Source organism: Chinchilla lanigera, unplaced genomic scaffold, assembly GCF_000276665.1.
Source record: "Chinchilla lanigera isolate Chin_1 unplaced genomic scaffold, ChiLan1.0 scaffold00013, whole genome shotgun sequence".
Classification (NCBI taxonomy): domain Eukaryota; kingdom Metazoa; phylum Chordata; class Mammalia; order Rodentia; family Chinchillidae; genus Chinchilla; species Chinchilla lanigera.
In genome coordinates this window covers 3,110,424-3,116,239 of record NW_004955414.1, presented here as the reverse complement: position 1 = coordinate 3,116,239, position 5,816 = coordinate 3,110,424, and the positions used below count along the sequence as shown (strand labels likewise).

The 5,816-nt window shown below is 34.5% G+C and overlaps 1 pseudogene; it reads right to left on the bottom strand.

Moving 5' to 3' along the window:
• The window catches only part of LOC102006654, a 48,215-nt pseudogene extending 43,084 nt beyond the window's left edge, over positions 1-5,131 (bottom strand).
• Positions 5,132-5,816: the final 685 nt, after the last annotated feature.

Genomic DNA, 5,816 nt, shown 5'->3' with positions numbered 1-5,816 from the left:
AGAGAGAGAGAGAGAGAGAAAGAGAGAGAGAGAGAGAGAGAGTCTGGTGTGTGTATTTATCTGTCAATCTAGTGGATACAACTGCAAATAAATTATAGTTACTGCCTTTAAGAATCTGATGTTAGAGAGGTTCACACTTACAATGATAGATGAAGCCATTTGTTCTGATGGACCCAACAGAAACTTTCCAGGCGGTATCTGAGGCACAGATGGAAGGGTTTCAAGCTTTGTGTAGAGCAACTACAGCATCAGGAAAGCTTCCCTGAGGTGGAAACCAGTGGTACTAAGTGGAAGAACTCAGGAGAGAGGTGAGGGGCTGATGGCAATTTCTGACGATATTCTAGGCATTGTGACAACCAATCGTGGATGAAAGGTGGGGAGATAGGACTCAGAAGGGTGCCTTGTAAGAAATAAATGGGGATCAAATCAAGCAAAAGCACTAGAGAAGTGAAAAAGGCCAAGAAATGCATGGCGGGCATAAACCTGAAGAGCTTATATTCATTCTTTCTTTAACTTTTATTTACAGTCTAATGTTAAAAATACTCATTATCTATTTTGGGCCTTATTTACATTTTCAGTTTGTCACAACACAGAAATAACATGGTGTTTACACATGTGTGTCTGATTCCATTCCACTAAGAGTATGTATAATAGATTTTGGGAAATAAGAAGAAGATATTCAAATAGGAAGGGAAAGAGAAGAGAAAAGAAAAGAAACAAAGCTTTTATAATAAGGAGGAGAAGAGGGGGTAAAGGCAGGGGAGGGGAGTGGGAAAGAAAAAAGAAGCAATACGTATCATGTAAAAGGGCAAGTTCTCTATAATAAATGTAATCATATGTATATCTAAAGTGTGCCAGTGAACATAATTAAATAAAAGTATTCATTGTCATTTTATGATAATTTACCCTATGTGAAAGATGTAACATGGTATCTGGAAAACTTTATGTGTGATATAAGCAAGGATTTCTGATAATGATTAATATTTTACTAAAAGCAATCTTTATTATAAGAAGTGTCTGGAATATGATTTTTAAAATTTTTTTTATTTTAAAGAAAGTAGTAAATGAGACACAAAAGTGGTGATATCAATGTAACAATGTAACACATAATTGGGGGATGATTCAATGATCATGATTCTTTTCTTTCTTTAATACAACTTTTAAATTAAAGATAGCATGTTCAAGGTCAATGAAAACAATTTTAGAAATGAGATAACTCTTGCGCCCTCTAAAACATAGACATATTTAGGAAAGTGCATTGTTTTTTCCAACATTATGTCATTTGAACATTGATAAACTTTCAAAAATAAACAACCTTTAAAAGGCATTTAGAACATCTGAAAATGAGTATTATTTGAATGAATCTAAAACATTAACCAAAAAAAAAAGGACAAGAGACATTTTGGCTGCTAATTCTTATTTTCACACTATTAAGTACCCTCAGTATTTCACAAGTTTCTGACTGAAGTAGCAAGTTAACAAGTTCATCTAAATCTGCTGAATATAACAGGTACATGTAGAAAACTGCTCTAAAAAATTCTGTTCTAAATAGGTCAATACCAAATCGTTTAGAGGGCTCAAGAGTCTAGGCCTAAAACTTGAAAGGACAAATTAATCTCTACAAATTTTTCTACTGTTTCAATAATATTTGAATATGATCTTTAGTGAATCATTTTATACTTATTGTTTATTAGGAAAGAAAAATATGCTGTAATAAGGAAAATTACGTTGAAAATAAAATTGGGAAAGCACTATGTTAAAATTTAGGTAGAAAAAAGAAGAAACTATAAAAAAATTAATACTTTTTCAAAATGATGTATTCTCGCTTATGAGGTTATGTGTTTCCATGGAACAAGCAAATCTAATATTTGATGATTTAAAACAACTTTTATTTATTGATTTATTTTACCTTTTTTGAGTCTTTCTGTTGACTGAACTCAGCAGTTCTCATTGTCTCCTCTGACTGCACTTAGGTGTTCACCGTGTCTCTGCTCATCTGAACACGTCACTGGGTTGCAAAGCCTAATTAGCTCACACATACAAGCCATGCTTAGTGAGGGCTGAGGCTGGATGCCTGGCTGGGACAGTCAACTACAGTATCTTCATGGGACGTGTCTGTATGATACGGGAGTTTCACAGTAGGACAACTGACTTAGGGAAGGAATTTTTCAAAAGCTAGCGTTCTTAGAGACCCTAGTTGAAGTTCTTAAGGTTTCTTTTAATCCAATGTCTACAGTCTTAAAATATCACCTACGCTGTATTTTATTGATTGAACCTGTGCATAGGGGCAGTCCAATTTCTAATGGAGAGGATACAAATGTCTCAAAGTGAAGGATTTCAAAGAGTTTTCAGTTTTCTTTAGACTATACCATTGTCAGAAGTTCATTCTCATTATTCTTGCATGATAAATGCATTCTACTCTTAGGATTTCTAAAATTCCTGTCTCATTACAGCATCCCAACTAAACCTCACATCCTGGAGCTTACCTTCTAAATCATATCAAGATCTGGGTGACCAGTAGGACTGGACTTTTATGTATTTTTTAAGTGCTGCTCCTTTCAACCTGAAGCACCATGAACTGTAGCGACCAGCTGCCTTCCCTTTATATATCCAACATGGAGTGGTGAGGCAAAGGGAAGATAAACTGAATAAATATTTCCACTCAGAAGTGAAGACATGAGACAAACACAATGCTCACATTTCAGTCATCCAAGTTATTTGGATTATTTTGGTTTATCTGTGACAATCAGTTTGGGGACACTGTGGTTATAACTTGAAGATTCTTACATAGTTGTGGGTATATGGTTGCTCAGTCCATAATTACCTAAAGGCTTAGAGCTAGAGGAGGTCTGGCATGGCTCACTCACTCGATGGAATATCGTAAATGATCTTGTAAAACTTATCTATACTTCATATCATATGTGTTTTATAAAATCTATTTAAAATTATTTTTTAATTAATGTTACTTAAACCAAGCCTGGTGGTATTTGTCTTTAATCCCAACTACTAAGGAGGCTGAGTCAGAAGGATTGCAAGTTGAACACTCAACTGGGGAGCATAATAATATCTACCACCTTATTTCAGAGAGAGAGAGAGAGAGAGAGAGAGAACAGAAACTATATAGAGAGAATAGTGGGGCAGAGAGATGCAAATAATTTTGCTTAAAAGTGTCTATTACCTTCCATGTTTATCTGAAACTAAGTAAGACACAAGGATTTTTCAGTAGAGTTCATGACTGATTTCATAAATTTATGAATCATTTGCCCAAAATGTTTTAAATAACTATATCACATACATTTAAAAGATTGAAAAAAGAATATATATGTATGCAAATAAAATCAGAATATGTGCTTTAAAATGTGCAGAACAGAGACGTGAAAAAAGAAACAATAAAATACAATTGCACTGTTATATTTTAACTCTCTTTTCTCAGTAATCAATCAAACAAGTAAATAAGCCAGGTGTGGTGCCACCTGCTTGTAATCCCTGCACTTGGGAGGTTGAGGCCTTAGATAAATGATGATTGCATTTGTCCTTTCACCTTTACCAGAGCTCTAATGACACTCATGTGGTGTCCCACAATCCACTGCAAGAGCACCTCTGACTGTCAGCCTCTTAGCAGCCATGCTTGTTACCTGGACTGCTCCTCATTGGTGCATGGTAAAACGGTGGCTGTGAAAAGTTGCATCACTGTAAAACATCAAATTCAGGAAATTTTTAATGTCCAAATTAAAATGGAAAGTGACAAATTATCTCTTGAACTGAAACTTGTCTTCTAGGGTTGTTGCTTCAGGATTTGTGATTTGACTATGTTAGTAAAACTTGAAATAACCAATTTCAAGGTGGAAACGACTTTCAGAAGCAAGAACCTTTACCAAACATGAGAGACTTGTATTTCTGATACAAAATTTCAGAAGTAAGAAGATTATGCACACTTTTTTAAAAGCAAGATTAGATTTCTGAATTTGAGAAAAAAAGTTTTCCTTTTGCTACCATGAAAATACATATTGTAGACTCACTATTAGGGAGACAAATGTACATTGAAAGCATAGAAAAAATTGAGAATTAAATTTTCAATATCAATGTTGATATTGTAGATTTTTCATCACAGTTGCTGTCGAGGTAGCTTCTATTGTAAAAAATATAGTTTTTATTTTTAACTTTCTGAATTTGATCTTTTGTGTGTAGAACATGATGTTTTAAAATCTGCATACATTATGGAATGACTAACCGGTTAGTTAATATACATGGTACCTCATATACTTATTTTTTGTAATAAGAATACTTAAATCAAACCTCATGAGTATGCTGTAATAACTTTAGTCATCACATTGTACAATACAACTCTTGAACTTATTCTTTGTGACTGAAATTTTGTATATTCTGACCCTCATCTCCCCAACTCCCTACCTCCATTGCCACCCACCTTGCACAATGATGAGGACACGCCCCACCGCCATCCAGAATGATGAACTGGCCACGGACATGCAGTGGCAAGTGTCACAGGGGAAGATGCAAATTGTTTCTGAATATTTCGGGTGACACTAGATGAAATATAGGTCAAGGACAGAGATTAAACATGAAATGTAAAATGCCACAAAACATTTAAACTTATCTGAAGGCCAAGAATAGGAACTTCCACTTAGATGTAAGCTCCTGTTATTTTTTTCCTGAGAAAAGGCTTTAAAACATTATAGTTAGAAATATGACTATAGTCTGACCAGTCCACAGTGAGCTGCTAGAGAAACTGGCTGTGATGAAGGGTGGAAATCTGAGCCTCCAGGGTGACAAAAGTTTCCATAGAAAGCTAAAATTACATTTCTTTTTCAATTTTTACTTTCTATAGCTATTTTAAACAAAATAGTTGACCTTAAATCCAGTTAACATATTCCCCTATATCTCAAAAGAAAAAAATCAGACCTGCAATAAAAGGGAAATATAACATTTGCCAAGAAGTACTGAAGAGAGCTGAAATAATTGCTTGGGAAAGGGCCACTGAGTCGCAGAACATGATTAAAAGAGCTGTGGTGCTTGGGTACAGTCCAGCCCAGCGGCCCAGCAGCTGCACATTTTGAACAATCTGTTGCTGATTATTAGTCATAGAAAGCCAGGTATAATCACTGATGTCCATTATTATGAATATAAGAATCAAAATTCTAACAGCATGTTTATAATTTTACTCAAAGTGAGATATGCCCTCTAAAACCATAATTGAGTTTTATTAGGAATCAAAGATTTCAAAGGCAATAAATTAAGGCTATGTTTGCATATTTTTCTTGCTAAAGGATTCAGCAGTAAATACCCAGAGACCAGTTAAGTTTGAGTTTTAAGACAGCTTTAGAAAGACTTTCCAGCATTTAGAAATTGAATGCCTTATATTTATATAATATATTGCCAAGTTACACTGGAATAAAAACTCAAGGAAACATTTTTAGATTTAGAAAATTTTCAAAAAATGAAGATGAACTGGGGACATTAAGTATACCAGGTTGATTAGAGAACAAGGTTTAAATCTTACACTCAAAGGTCACACATAAGCTGGAGGTTCAATGGTAGATTGTAGGTAGAGACAGCATTGCTCCATAGAATAAATGAAACAGCCTGAAAGGAGTGCACACTAAGTCCAGAAACAATAGTGGGAATGACCTCAGAATTTAGCCAAATTTACTTCTCTGGGAGCCTGAATATTCTATGTAGGGACAAAAAAGCAGTGCCATACAAATTTAAAAAAGACATCTCAAGATAATAACATGTAATATAAAAGCTATCGTTAATGTCCTATCACCTTGTTTTGAAATTCTGCATCATTTTCACTG